General features: G+C 45.3%; 1 protein-coding gene across 14 annotated transcripts in view; it reads left to right on the top strand.

The window, feature by feature from the left end:
- The first annotated feature begins 678 nt into the window (after positions 1 to 678).
- The window catches only part of LOC124004303 (neuronal cell adhesion molecule-like), a 123710-nt gene continuing 108141 nt past the window's right edge, over positions 679 to 16247 (top strand). For all 14 annotated transcript variants that reach the window (XM_046313137.1, XM_046313172.1, XM_046313214.1 and 11 more), the window contains exon 1: positions 679 to 836. The gene's annotated coding sequence lies outside the window, so the exon portion shown is untranslated. The remainder of the gene's footprint in view (positions 837 to 16247) is intronic.

Below are 16247 nucleotides of genomic sequence, written 5' to 3'. Positions count from 1 at the left end.
GTGTCATTGTCAGCCGATGCCTTCCCGAAGCGACCTGCAGTCTGTGGTCGCGTCTCCAGTCATTCCTCTCTACTGACGAGTGGATTTCAGTTTTCCTGTGTTTGCTTTCACCTAGATAATTTCCAGGATTATCACTTTTGTCTAAGACTGGAATAAAGACTCTGTTTTCGTTAAATCGCTTTTGGGTCCTCATTCACCTGCATAACATGAACAGCTGCCGTGATTGCTCTCGATCTAATAGCATAGACAGTGAGACAGACTTGCCCAGCAGCTCCAACTTTGTTGACTTAAGACAATATGTTGTGCATTTTTTAAATCGAGAAATCCTGCAAATAGTGGCACTAATGTGCTGTTTCTGCCTGAAGGGTGACAGATAATAGACAAATTTGTAAATAACCTTTCACTCGCCCTTCTCATTTCAAGAAGATGATTAATACAATAGCAACAGGGAATCATTTATACAATACAGCATGTATAATTATTTTAGCCTGCATGATCCTTTACCCCATACAGCTGTTCTCCATCTGTGATGTTGAAAGAAACTGGGAACCGATTTGGAATTTGGAAACCTATTTTGTCAAATTGGTCCAGCGCTCGAGGCCACCCCCATCCGTCCGCAGCGGCGCTGCAGTGTGCGCGCTTGAAGAGCGCGCTATCTTGTGAACGGATGAGATCGAGAGAGAGAGAGAGAGAGCGAGAGGAGGAGAGGACCAGTCAAGCAGCAGAGGCAAGTGGAAGCTCAACGGACCGACGCGGTTCCAACTGAAAATACACACCGGGGAAAAATAGCACTCTACTGCAAGGACCTGGAAGAAAGAGCGCACCTCACACTGCAGGTTAGTTAAGTAAATCATGTTTTTATGCCATAACATCCCAAAGGCAGAATGAGAATCGTATGACGCTGTCGTTCATTCAGTAGTTTATGCGTGCGAACGTAGGATAGATGTTGTCTTGAGGCTATCAAGAAACGAATTATCGTGTTCGTTAAATTGCCGGAGCCAATTAAACTGCATGTAGTATACCCTACATATGGAACCAGTAACAGTATTTAGATTACTTCTTATGTGATACAGAAATGTGGTATATTACTCAGAACAGGTGTAGCCTACAGCTAACGTTGGGACACAACATCAGGAGTCTGTGTATTGGTCCTACAGCCCTGTACATCAGTCTGTGCATCAGTGTGGTTGGTCAGGTGGACAAGTTGTCAACAATGTTAGACTTGCGATGGCATCAATTGTTCATTTGTAGGTTATGGCTGTTGAACAAATGATAGTCAACCCAAGGCGCACTCCACAGCACCCCAAATGTTTGTGCCGCTATGCGCGTGACAATCCTTAAAAAAAAAACTTCACTGAAGGTTTTCCACAAATTCTTGTATTCGTTGTAACGAGGGAGGGAGGGAGGGAGGAGAGAGAGATAGAGAGAGAGAGAGAGGGAGAGAGAGAGAGACAGAGAGACAGAGAGAGAGAGAGAGAGCGAGAGCGAGAGAGTGAGAGTGAGAGAGAGAGAGAGAGAGAGAGAGAGAGAGAGAGAGAGAGAGAGAGAGAGAGAGAGAGAGAGAGAGAGAGAGAGAGACAGAGACAGAGAGAGAGAGAGAGAGAGAGAGAGAGAGAGAGAGAGAGAGAGAGAGCAGAGCAGAGCGTTAGACAATATGTAATGCATTTGTGTAAAGGGCCTACGCACATAACTCAAGTTTGGTATTTGGTATTCGAGTAGATTTGGTCAGTTGATCGAAATCAAATAATGCGTTTGCTGTTATTTCACATGCGAAATGTCACGCTTGATTCGATTTCTCAAAATGTACGGGTGCAAATCAAATGTTGTGTTTTGTTTAATGAGTTGACACCAATATCTAGCTGACTCCATTTTCTCGAAATTGTCATTATTCTAATTAGAATAATCCCCCTGGAGATGTCCTTGTTCCATCTGTCACGTATTCGAGACGTTAATAATCAAGCCAAACAATTGCATTACTGCAAAAACATTCCCACCCATGTCTTACCCTACCCCTCCCCCCCACTCTGTCCCCTTGTCAGGCAAGCTTAATTCATTCATGGTGTACCCAGTGCCCCCCCCCCTTCAACACAAACAAACTCACACAACCAAACACTCGCCACTTTCACTTTCCAGACACACACAAACACCCAAACACACACACGCGCACACAGACAGAAACACACACACACACACACACACACAAAAACACACAGCACTTTTACTTTTCAGTCCAATGAATACAACGCTAACGACTAACGATGAATGACCAATGCTTTTATCTGTCTTCTGGCTGTGACTGACGTTCTAGGTGTGTTTGTTCAGTCTGAGCAGACTATTGTTAATCTCCTCAAGTAGATCACGACTCCCTGACCTACCCTATGGCATCTGCATGCACCCTGAGAGAGCGGTCCAAAAATGTGTTTGTGTCTCCCATCGGTGATTGTTGCTTGTGTACCCTGCCCTGGTGTTCCTTCTTGTTTTTTATTGACCCATGGATTATATCTAATCTAATTTATAAGATCAGTTTGTTAATAACTTTGCTTTACAGATTTGTGACCCAGAGAGACCCCCTCTGGGCAGCTGTCTTAAAGGGACACTACGGTGAAAACGGAGGTAAAACAACCGGTTATAATGTTGTCCGTTGATGTTCCGGGTCATTTTTCAACCTTTCTGTACTTCCTGCTGTCACCTCAGTGACTTTTGCGGTTTAGTTGACAGCTGTCGTCTGGCAGACCGTTGTTGCTCACCCGTCCGGCCATTCCTGAGAATGGGACGAGATAATACACAGTGACCTTACCAGACTGGTGACCTAGATATCTGTCCCTTTACTCTTCACTGCTTTCACCCAGCTCCAGTGCCACATGGAGATTTGCATAACTGTAATGGATCACCATAATTACCATTTACTGGTTGTGGTATCTGTGGTATTGTGCGTGTGTGTGTGTCTGTTGAACATGTGTGTGTCTCTGTGTGCGCGTGTGTGTCTGTGTGTGTGTCTGTTGAACGTGTGTGTGTCTCTGTGTGTGTGTGTGTGTTTTGTTTTCATGCATGCACTTATTTGTATGTGGCATTATGAGAGTCCCAGTTTCCCAGTAGATGATAAACCTAGAAGTGGCCGGTCCTTAGAGTGATGGGAAAGGCTGGGGTGGAGAAGAGGAAAATGCCACTTATTCAACACTGTGGGCTGGTGAAGCATGCGGACTCTTCTGTGAGAAGGGACTTGTTCTCTGTCTCCGGTCGTCTGCCAGGCAGTTGCTAGCTTGTGTTGTAACCCCCCCCCCCCCTCACCAAGACAGCAGGACAATGTGTCTTAGTCATCCAACCAACGCACTCAGCCTGGTCTAGTCATGCTGATGTCATAGCGGTTCCTCTGAAAGAATTGAATATCAACTTTTATGACACGTTCCTATTTGAATGCTCTTTTTGGGAAGACCGCGTGCGTCAAATCAACCGTTATCGGTCCAGAACGGAAGTGTTGAAGGACGTTTCGAGCCAAGACGGTTCATTTGGACCTATTGAATCACGGAATGGAGTCACACTTGTGGAGCTGTGTCCATTTAGTAAAGGCAGATGTCACTAGTCGGAATAGTTTACTTTTTATCATGCAGTTCTTGATGCTTTCTTTGGAGCTTTTTGTTAAACAAAAACAACACAGACCTACAGTATTTGATTATTCTTTGTGTCTCAGTGGTTGTTACTTTGTAAGACACATGTTTGTACCCTGGGGGTTACCATTATTTAGTTACACAGTATGTCCTCACGGGTCGGTCAGTAGGACAGGTAGTGAAAGTGCACTGCTTTGAATGGAGAATATTATTTAGCCATGATCTGAATGTAGCCTGTCTGCCACTCAATAATATGAATGTCTGCTACTGCCGGCTGACCTGCTCTGATGTAAGTGATCCCAGGCGAGTAAGAAGAGGCCCATGTACATCCATTAGTGTCACCAGGGTCTGGGCCTGTCTCTCTGTGTGTGTGTGTGTGTGTGTGGTGTGTGTGTGTGTGTGTGTGTGTGTGTGTGTGTGTGTGTGTGTGTGTGTGTGTGTGTGTGTGTGTGTGTGTGTGTGTGTGTGTGTGTGTGTGTGTGTGTGTGTGTGTGTGTGTGTGTGTGTGTGTGTGTGTGTGTGTGTGTGTGTGTGTGTTTCGTGTGTGTATGTGTGTTCCCATAGGACCAGGCAGGCGTCACAGTGAAAATGCTTTAGTCTAGCTTCTCTGTCACACCCCTGTCCTCCACACTGCCGGCAGATGAATGTCTCATTAGGGGGACCACCATAGAAACACAAAGTGTGCGTCCCAAAATGACGCCCTACTCTCATGATACCCACCCTTTTCCCAGGGCTCTGGTCAAAAGTAGGGCACTTATGTAGAGAATAGGATGCCCTTTGGGACGCGCAGCCATATAATACTGTTCTGTCTAATTCTGTGAGGACCACCGGGTGACTGTGAAGGATATCCCTCCCTCGGTCTCGCTGCTGCTTGGCTGTCTCTGCCTGCTCAACAGACATGACATGGGGCTGGATGTGTCACGGTTTTTAAAGGTCCATTGTAGCCATTTGTATCTCAATATTAAATCATTTCTGAGTAACAATGAAGTACCTTACATGGATTGTTTTAAATGAAAATGGTCAAAAAGAAACAAAAATGGCTTCTTAGCAAAGAGCAAATTCTCAAGCAAGAATTTTGCTAGGACTGTCTGGGAGTGGTCTGAGTGGGGAGGGGAAAACCGAAAATGAGCTGTTATTGGCAGAGAGGTTTGGAACTCTCTTTCTTATTGGTCTATTAACTCATTTACATCTAGGTGATCACACCAGACAGGCCAAAACTATCCCACCAAGAAAGCCGACATTTCCAGCGGCCTTTTCAAACAGCTCTTACGCTAAAAGGGCATTATCATAATTTTCAGTATTATTCCAAACTCGTAGTGTAGAAATATATATAAAACACAGGAAATCACATTTCTGACTGAAATGGGCCTTTAATAAACTAAACGTATGCATGTATTCAAATCTGCTTAGAGAGGCAAGCACGCACACGCGCACACGCACACACACACACACACACACACACACACACACACACACACACACACACACACACACACACACACACACACACACACACACACACACACACACACACACACACACACACACACACACACACACACACACACACACACACGCTTGAGTAGTGACAAGCTGGTGAAGCGCAATTAGAGTTTCACACTTGGTTAGCCACTGGTGCTAATGGGGATTGACAGGTTCCTGTCCTGTCCTCTGCTCTCCTCTCCTCACAGCTGCACACTGTAGTTGTTTACATCATAGACCTAGATTTATAATGTCTTAGAAAAAGTGGCGGGGTTAGGTGACCCGTACATTGTGACAACAGACTGATTCTGGACTGACTCAGACACGATTGTCTCGACCAGAAACAATCTATTTTGGTTGATTCTCACTGTTGCTGTAAACAATAACGCTTTTCTACTCGAGATTCCTTGTGTAACGTTTCATTACACCCACATCAAGTAATAGGATATTGTTTGGCTTGTTGTACTATACACAAAACACGCAAGAAACCTGGAGCTACACAAAGGGTTATAGGAGTGTTAGGCTATATGTGTGCTCCTTATTACCTAGCTAGCTATATGACTTTGTGGTCAAGAATCTCAGGCCAGTACAGTGTTTGGTTGCTAGGGTAGATGTCAGATTTACAGGAGTGGTCAGTCAATGGTCTGGTCTGCCCTGGTCCCTTCCTAGCTGAAGTAGCAGTCCAAAGTGAATCAACTATTGTTATCAATGTGCTCTTTAATACCTAACTGTTTTATTAGCTTGTGGTCATTTGTTTGGTTGCTAGGACAGATGGCACAGAAGGAGTGGTTAGTCGGTCAGCGGTCAGTCTCACCCATTTGTCAGCAGCAGTAGCCCCACGGTGAATGAATTATTACCCATGTCAGGTTATTATGCCATTATAGCCGCCCGACCCAATCGCTCAAGGTTACCCCGGGATACGGTATTATCACCCTCCCATGTAAGGATTATTACACCCCTCGGTGAGAACAAAGGTGAAGCGATGCTCTTTTCTGTTCAAACGGACTGTGAGGGATCAACTAGCAGAAAGCCTCCTTTCAAAGTGGGTGGTGAGGAATGGGAAGATAATAGAACGTGATGTTGTGGGTTTAATGTTCTATGCTCCCCCTGCCCAATAGAAACCAAATGAACAGGCTAACCCGCCATCGTTGATTTGAAACCATGCAGCGTAAACCACTTGAGCTTCTAGGCGGTTAGCTAGCACGGGGATTCATTCTTCACAACCGGACTTACCTGAATTTATTCTCTGTGATACGAACAAGACTAAGTTGAGAGGGATGGGGGTTGAATGAATGAAGGATGTGGTTGCTAGTCTGCTTCTCTGTGTCCTCCTCACAAGTTACTCTTTAAAAAAAAGAAGCTTTTTTACCACTCATTGGAAAGAAGTGGGAGGGGGGGAAGGGTGGACGCGAGGGGTGTGTGGAAGCATTTTGGGGGGGGAATCATGTACCTAATGGAACACAGAGAAGGAGCAAGGGGAACAAAAGAGGGTCTGTTTTTGCCCCGTCCCCACTGGCTAGGCCGTTGTTCTTGGAGCATTTCTTGTGAAGTAGGGGGGGGGGCTGCCGGGTCAGGGGGCTGGGGACTCGGGAGTCCGGGCTACAAGCCTGGGCACTGGCTGGATCTCTGTTTTGAAGAGAAGATCTGGATATTTGTTTGAAGACCAGAGATTTTATAGTGGAGGAAAACAATCTCAGCCTATAGCCAGCCCCAGCCCTGACCTCAGCCACAGCTCCGTCCCCAGCCCCAACCCCAACCTCAGCCTCGGCCAATGCTCCATCCCCAAACCCAGCCCCTGCCCCAGGCTCTTGCCAAGTACTGCATGGGCGGCAGATATGTGCGAGAAATGGACACCTGCTCTGAAGAGGGTCACAGTGGAAGAATGCCACAGCAGCTGCATGACGCTGTCCTCTAGTCTGTCCATTGAGACAGATAGCAGGACAGGAGTGCTACCCTAGCAGCAGGATGCTGTGGAAGTATGTTCTTTAGGGAATGGAGCATGCACTTGAATGCTCCCAAGAACATGCTCATGCTTCCTTCCTCTCATTCGCATAGGCTTAAGCCCATCACCCTCCTTCCTCCCCCTTCGGCCCCCATTCCTCCCCCCTCTCTGTTGACATAATGGTTTGGCCCACTTGTGTTGTCTAATTGCTCAGCAAATATGCCACGACAGCCTTTATCCCGCTTTTCAAGTCTAAGATTTAAAGAGCCAGGCCTGGGCCTGCCAAGAAATAATGACATTAAACCTACCAACACTCCCATGCTCTGTGTTTGATGTAGTTATCTCTTAGAAAAAATATGCACTATGCAGAAATCGCTCCGCCATTTAATGGCGGCTAACATTCTAATAGTTCTCCTAAATTCTCTTAATCCAATACAGGATTAAAATTGAATCCTATTACACCGGCTCTGATGCTCGTTGGATGTGGCAGGGCTTGAAAACTATTACGGACTACAAAGGGAAACCCAGACGTGAGCTGCCCAGTGACGCGAGCCAACCAGATGAGTTAAATGCCTTTTATGCTCGCTTCGAGGCAAGCAACACTGAAGTATGCACGAGAGCACCAGCTCTTCTGGATGACTGTGTGATAACACTCTAGGCAGCCGATGTGAACAAGACCTTTACAACAGGTCAACATTCACAAAGCCGCGGGGCCACATGGATTACCAGGACGTGTACTCAAAGCATGGGTGGACCAACTGGCAAGTGTCTTCACTGACATTTTCATCCTCTCCCTGATGGAGTCTGTAATACCTACATGTTTCAAGCAGACCACCATAGTCCCTGTGCCCAAGGAAGCGAAGATAACCTGCCTAAATGATTTCCGCCCCCGTAAGCACTCAGTAACCATGAAGTTCGTTGAGAGGCTGGTCATGGCTCACATCAACAGCATCCTCCCGGATACCCTGGACCCACTCCAATTCGCATACCGCCCCAGCAGATCCACAGATGATGCAATCTCAATCGCACTCCATACTGCCCTTTTCCACCTGGACAAAAGTATGTGAGAATGCTGTTCATTGACTACAGCTCAGCGTTCAACACCATAGTGCCCAAGAAGCTCATCACTAAGCTAACGACCCTGGGACTAAACACCTCCCTCTGCAAGTGGATCCTGGACTTCCTGACGGGCCGCCCCCAGGTGGTAAGGGTAGGCAACAACACGTCTGCCACGCTGATCCTCAACACTGGGGCCCCTCAGGGGTGTGTACTTAGTCCCCTCCTGTACTCCCTGTTCACCCACGACTGCGTGGCCAAACACGACTCCAACACCATCATTAAGTTTGCTGAGGACACAACAGTGTTAGGCCTGATCACCGACAACGATGAGACAGCCTATATAGAAGAGGTCAGAGAACTGGCAGTGTGGTGCCAGGACAACAAGATTAAGGAGCTGAATTAAGGAGCTGAATGTGGACTACAGGAAAATGCGGGCCGAACAGGCCCCGATTAACATCAACGGGGCTGTTGTGGAGCAGGTCGAGAGTTTAAAGTTCCTTTATGTCCACATCAACAAAGATCTATCATGGTCCAAACACACCAAGACAGTCGTGAAGAGGGAACGACAAAGCCTTTTCCCCCTCAGGAGTCTGGAAAAATTTGGCATGGGTCCCCAGATCCTCAATAAGTTCTACAGCTGCACCATCAAGAGCATCCTGACCGGTTGCATCACCGCCTGGTATGGCAACTGCTCGGCATCTAAACGTAAGGCGCTACAGAGGGTAGTGCGTACAGCCCAATACATCATTGAGGCCAAGTTTCCTGCAATCCAGGACCTATATAATAGGTGGTGTCAGAGAAAAGCCCATAAAACTGTCAGAGACTCCAGTCACCCAAGTCATAGACTGTTTTCTCTGCCACCGCACGGCAAGCGGTACTGGAGCGCCAAGTCTAGGTCCAAGAGGCTTCTGAACAGCTTCTAACCTCAAGCCATAAGACTGCTGAACAATTAATTAAGTGGCCACGGGACTATTTATATTGACCCCCCACATTTGTTTTGTACACTGCTGCTACTCGCTGTTTACTATCTATGCATAGTCACTTCATCCCTACCTACATGTACAATTAACCTCTAACCTTTACCCCCACTCACTGACTTGGTTCCGGTACCCCCTGTATATAGCCTCGTTATTGTTATGTTATTGTGTAACTTTTTATTGTTTGTTACTTTTTTTTTTTTGGTAAATATTTTCTTAACTCTTCTTGAACTGCACTGTTGGTTAAGGGCTTGTGAGTAAGTATTTCACGGTAAGGTCTACACTTGTTGTATTCAGCGCATTTGACAAATACAATTTTATTTGATTTGATTTCTGTTTATGTGTGTAAGTATGGTGTAAAGACTAATAATATCATCTAAACCGCTGTGAAATACATTTTCCACAAACAAAAAATATAGTATTTTCAGTTTCTGAAGCTGGTGTGCAAAACCGGAAAGTAAAAGATGCAAAAATGAAACTCTCTGCACAGAAAGCATAGCAATAGCGCACATAGAACATATCTACCACTCCTTAGAGGTTTTCTCAATGAGAATGGCAGATCTATAATTCACATTTCTACATCAATTTGGTCAGCACTCCCCCAAAAAGTGACATATTGCAGCATTAAATGGATGTTATGTCACCACTGTATGTAAACTATGGCGTAGTGGCACATGCAGCAGAGTGAGATCTTAGTGCAGCTTCATCCCTTGAAAAATCGGTCTTTTCCAAAAGCTGACCTCATCAGGATAACCTGGTGAAATGAAGGTTAAATAGGAGGTTAGTTTCATTCTTCCAGGCCCATCACATGCAACGGTGATTGATTTAACCTGATGAAGGTAGACACTTGGCTGCCAGCACATGAATAAAAGGTGACAAAGGGGTTTTTCTATGGTTCAGGAGGCCGACTGAACTCATGACTCATTTAGGTCCTGGTTCCCTAATACCACTGCCGTCTCCGCTCCATGGTTAGGGACCATGTCACCAGCTCAGCCTCCACTACTGAAGGACTCTTAATCCAACTGGGATGACAGCTTGGCTCTCTTTCCCCTGTTTCTGTGGCACTAGATAGATGCTGAGACCAATGAGCTTTTCTTCCTTCCGCCTTTTTTCATCCCTTAAAACCCCAAACGCAGCCACGGGAATCCTGGGAAAATTCTCCCCTTGGGGGGCGAGACAAAGAAATGGGATGGTAAACAAATCCGACTGCGAATCTATCAGAGATTTTCTCTTCCTCCATCTCCATTCAGCCCCAGATAAATGTTCCAATCCATGTCCCTTTTGAGATATCTTTACAACAAAAAACAGTGCTGCCTCTGGTTGGTGTTTTTCTGTTGTTCTCCTCCCTGCCTGTGTGACGCGTTGTTTAAAAGCATAATCTATACACCACCATAATCCTTCTGTGTCTATGGCTTCAAAATGATTAGAGAAGATTGAGGTCAAAAAACGAAGTAGAATCCCAAAAGTAGTCCCCCGGTAAACCCATTCCCCCTTTCTTGGTAACACCCAATCGGGCGCCCTGATCCCCAGGTCACATGTTGAGGGACATTCAAATGGATTAATCAGCTCCAGCGTCAGAACAATGAGTATTAGCCATGTTTGCTGAGAGTCTAATGCACTCTGTCAGCTATGGAGATTTTATTTTCTCTCTCAGGCGAGGGTGCTGCCACAGTAAGTCCTGGTAAGGGAAGGAGTTGGGGGCAGAGCTGGCACCAGGAATGTTGTTATGACTCTGAGAGGACTGTTCCTTCGTTATTTACATCCCTATGATTCCCATTTTGATTTGTTTTTCTCATTTAAAATATATACGGGACATTTACCAAACCAATCCCGACCAACTCCAAGCCTGTATAGCAGTTAGTGACTAGGAAGAAGGGAATGGGTAAGAAGACAATGAAAGGGGAGAGAGCGGTGCAGAGCTGGCGTCAAGGAGTGTTGTTTAGAATTTTCCTTGAGAGAATTGTTTACTCCTTGATGTATTAAAAACCCTACGTGTAATCTCAATAGTGCCACGACGCGCACAGTAATTGGGATGCACTCGTCATCTAATTATATCACACTCACGTGATTCATACTGTGTTTCGATTACTTGTAATCTGCACCTCAGGATTGGGACGTCAATTTAGACGATTTGTTTTTTGGGAAGGTTGGATGTTTCCCCCCCGAAGTACTAAGGCTGTATTTACAAGTAACCTTTAGCCTAGCAATGAAGTGTATAATAGAGGTTCAAACATTTCTGTCTGTTCCATATACGTCTTCTATTATCCTTCGTCTTCTCTTTGTCTCCCACAAAACGGGCCACTTTTGCGTGAGAAAACCACTGCGTGAATAAAAAGAGTAAAAGAGAATCGGCACCGAGAGGACAACAGCCACAGCGACACAGCGAGTTGACTAGAAGACGATGCCAGAGCAATTTAAGATCAAACACACTACAGTGGAATAGAAATCAGTGTAATCTCGTTCCTCTGCCTGTAGTCCCCCTCCTTCCCTGCTTCTCTGACTCAGAGCTCGACTTGCTCTTTGGTGGCTCTAAAAGAATGTCATTGTCACTAAGGCAATTCCCGCCCCTAGTCCCAGCAGTGAAGAGGATAGAGGGATGAATGGTGACTTCATTTATCAGCCACCTCAGAGGCCGGCTGGGCTTGATAACCCAATCAAAAGACCAGTGTGGCTGAGAAGTCTGTCTGGGGCACCAGAGGGCTTGTCTGTCTGGTCTGTCTGTCTTGTCTGTGTGCTTGCAGGTCTTTGAATGGTGTCCTGGTGATCTGATCTATATTTTGAGAGTTCTGAGAACCGGCCATTCCTGGGTAAGAGATGGACTGGAGATAGAGGGGAAGGCTTTTCAGACTACTGAGCCAAGCCAAGCTGTACTGAGCTGGCCTGGTTTCGAATCCACCATAGTTGCTGGAACTGTGCTGAAAAGGACAATGAGATTAGAAGGCTCTCATAGTCAACACGAGTCAGTTATTAAATAGGCCATGGTTTTTGGTTCTGTTGGTGGACCAACTCTCCGTTCGTATTTGAGTGTTGGCCGAGGTTGAAAGGAGTCCAGATCTAATGAACATCGTACCGTTCGAGGTTGGCTTGTTTGGCTCCCTGGCCCCACAGGACAAATGACACATGACCGTATTCAAAAAGCATCTCAAAATAAGATTGCTGATCTAGGATCAGTTACCCGTGTCTATATAATTGTATTCATTCAAATCTAAAAGGCAAAACCGATCCTATATCAGCAATTGAGACACTTAGTTAATATGGGCCCATAAATTCTCTTTGAGAGAAGCTACCGTAGCAGACATTACTCAAAGGGCTAGCTGGGTGACAGAGTGCACCTGCCTACCCACCACCTCGGGAGGACAAATGTAACACTCAGGATTTTTGTTTTTGTTCATTAGTGATGGTGCGTTATTTGAAGGGGAGTTTATATAGTTGTGATATTTATTTGAGTGGGAAAAGTGAGACTTCATACAGCTGGTATTCGAAGTCGGCTCTTCAATGGTTTTGATTTGATATTTAACAGGGTGTCCAGGGGAACAGAGCAGAGTTGTTAAAAAGAAAAATCCTCATATATTCACCAGAGCTTTCCTCAGATTTCCTGTAGAATAATAGATTGAATTGCGGACGAGGAGAGCACAAGGTGCTACTGTAGCTTTTGTCCTGTCTCTTCTATGGCTGGTCTCAGTTTGAAAAAATTTGATGTTTAATCCATTGATTTTATGCAACAGAGAATAGGTATTTTTTTCATGAAAAACTCTCATTTACATGATTGAATGGTGGGGATTGAAAAATATCTAAGCCTAGGATATTTAAATTGGTTCCATTTCCCATACATGCAATACTTTTAGTGGATGATATCCAGAGTTTATAGCTGAGCTTCTCAGATAAAGGACCAATCACCCTCCCTGAGAGCAGATTACTTTATGATCTCCATCCACCACTCGCTTGCTCTCTCTCTCTCTCTCTCTCTCTCTCTCTCTCTCTCTCTCTCTCTCTCTCTCTCTCTCTCTCTCGCTGTCTCTCTCTCGCTGTCTCTCTCTCACTCCCTTTCCTCCCTTTTTATCCCTCTCCCTCTCTCTCTCTCTCTCTCTCTCTCTCTCTCTCTCTCTCTCTCTCTCTCTCTCTCTCTCTCTCTCTCTCTCTCTCTCTCTCTCTCTCTCTTTTGATCTTAAGAGATGATAGAACACCAGACGATAGCCCTCTGGAGTCCTCTTAGTGGAATATTCATTACTCAGCGGTTGTGTCCCAAATGGCACCCTTTTTCCTATGTGGTTTCGCTACTTTTGACTATGGGCCCTGATCAAAAGTAGTGCACTATATTGGGAACAGGATGCCATTTGGAATGCAAGCCGATCTCACCCTACTCTCCCCTACGCTGTTGTAAGGTCAAATCCTGACTTTGAATCTGCCTCGGTGTTGCTAGTATTTGCTATCCTTTGTCCCGCTCATGTCCCCCGAGCTCCACAAGGTTAAGATGAGATAGGTCCCAGGGAAAGGAGACACCGTATTTCCTTACCAAGTTGTCGGATCTCTTTTCTTTCTGGTTGTCAAAAGGATGTTGGTACCCAGTACACGCCTTTCTGTAGTAACTGGAGATGCACTGTTTTGTCCAAACCCCCGGAGCACGACTCATCAGATGTTTTAGAGACACGGTGCTCTCCAGTTTAATTTGTGGTACATGGATATATTACTTTCAACACATTCTTCCCGAGTAGAGTGCACTATTCTGATCCATGGATTATAGTTGTTACTTCTGCTTATTCTGTATCGAGACCAAATCTTCTCGCGCTGAGAAGTACAGAGACATTTAATGCATAAATGTATACATTTATTTACGTGTGTATACAGTATGTTTCAATTTATGTCAAGATTTCCTGTGATTTCTATTTCCCATATGCTTAAACACAGGCACTCGTTCCCTGATAGCTAATTACCAAACAGACTAGAATAGGTCCACAACATGAGGGTTGGTTGCATTCACCATGCTCGTCTTCAATGTTAAAATCCCATTAAGCATTTGGCGCCCGAGTCACACTACCACGGGATGAACCCATTATTTATACCCAAACCCAACCCTGGGAGAGAGTGATAGCAGCACTGCACTTTCCTAATCTGACTGCTTCCCCGGTGCCACTGGTTTACAGATGCCTCCACCATCGTTCACTGACAGATAAATAACAACACCTCCCACCTTTCCTCCTCCAAAGCGACTTTATTCTGAAGACAGCCATTTTTAGTATGTGTAGGCCTATGGGATCCCTGCAGGAACTGAACCCACAACCAGTTGGTGTTTGTAGCGTCTTACCAACTGAGCCTTAGGGCCACAGGCACACAGGAGCATGCAAACTACTCCACCAATCCCTGGCCTGGTCCCCAATGCCTCTTGGGTAAAGGAACTGGTGGGTTCTATGGTTCCATCGTCCTTTTTGTCAACATCATCCTGGAAGCATTCACACTTATCGGGTGTTTTAGATCATCCAAACCAAACTACGATAACAGTTTCAGTCAACGGCTGAAACAACCAAGCAATCCAGTAGGGCACAATGCATGACACTTGCATTAGTGGTTTTGTTTTTTGAAGAGACGAGTGATTGCATGAATTGACCAAGTTTTCCCTCACCATATCTCAAACATCCACATGCTGTACTTTCACTTGGAAGTGTAGCAGGGAAGGAGACCCCCCTCCCCCTCCCCAAAAGTGCTCTAGGTATTGAATAGGGTGCCATTTGGGATTTTTTAAAGAGGCTAATAAACAAACAGGATGCCCCATTGACTCAGGTTAAAGGCTCACTCTTTAATTTGGAAAAACAACAAAATTGCAGCTCCATCACTTGTTTTGCTATAAAGCTGAGGGATGGAGCTGCTGCTGAAGTGTGACCGCTCTCAAACAGGGATTTAAATGATAAAGACAGCTGTATATGTCACAGATTGGGTCTTTAAAGGTTATTCTAACGGATGTTATGTGGTGGCGGTGAGAAGGGTGATATGGCGAGCGAAAAGGCCAGGCTGGGGTGAGAAATGGAAGAGGCAGTGACCGGAGCTTGCTCTCTGTCTCACCGGGGCGCACCATTCTAATCTAGACTGTCCGGCGTAAAAATGGCTTTCTCTGTTTTTTTCTTTGATGATAGGAACAATAGACCTGCGTGAGAGGCTTAGGGTCATTTTTCTCTCTCCCCATGTACCCCGCCCTACCACTCCTCCAAGTGTCCATGCTAGACACTCACTGTCACTCACTGTGTCTTCTGCTTTTGCTGTGTGTAATTGAGCTGTAGTATGCCTTTTTCAAGTCACGTACAATGCTGTTCCAATATACTATTACCTTTAAAAAATATATTTACTCGAAGTATGGAGCTATTGCAAAAGCATAGAAAAAGTTTGCGAGACTATTTACGTTCCAGTTGCCTCATGAGACCAGTGATTGTTTGTGAGTTGTTTGTCCTTGGCCTGAACAGATGGAAACATGGCCAAAGCACAATGTGCTATTTGTCTGCTTTTACAGTATTTCCCAATCCTAGACCATTTGAGTTTGTTTTCATCCTCGTCTATCATTCTATTTGCAGGGCTCCCAAGTGGCGGAGAGGTCTAAGGCAATGCATCTCAGTGCTAGAGGCGTCACTACAGACCCTGGTTCGATCCTGGGCTGTGTCACAACTGGCCGTGATCGGAGTCCCATAGGGAGGCGCACATTTGGCACAGCATCGTCCGAGTTAGGGGAGGGTTTGGCCGGTGTAAAATAAGCATTTGTTCATAACTGACATGCCTAGTTAAATAAAGGTTAAATAAATAAAAAATATCTCAAGTTGTTATTCTGTTTACTATATAGTTTGGATTTTAGGCTTAAACTGTGAATTTCTATTGGAAAGTAGCAGAGTATTGGCAGACCAGCGCATGCCTGATAAAGCTTTGCTGAATCACTTCATTCCAAATGGCTGACTAAATGGCTGACTAAAGAAAGGCATAAGAGAGAAAGAGAAATAGTCTAAATGTTAAAGCCATGCAATTGGTGAAACGCACCAATGTGACAGAGGTCCATTTGTTACCCATAATATCTAATAGCAAAGACTTTCTATACATTTGACTCCTATTGTTTAGGACTGAGGCATACTGAGTCCACCCGAGTCCACCCGGGACACCTACTACTCAATTGACCGCAATAGTTTGTTCATCTCTCAAATGGGTGGTCCT

This window comes from Oncorhynchus gorbuscha, linkage group LG02 (genome assembly GCF_021184085.1).
Source record: "Oncorhynchus gorbuscha isolate QuinsamMale2020 ecotype Even-year linkage group LG02, OgorEven_v1.0, whole genome shotgun sequence".
NCBI classification, from domain to species: Eukaryota; Metazoa; Chordata; class Actinopteri; order Salmoniformes; family Salmonidae; genus Oncorhynchus; species Oncorhynchus gorbuscha.
The sequence above is the reverse complement of the archived record's forward strand: the minus strand, read 5'-3'. Positions and strand labels throughout refer to the sequence as shown.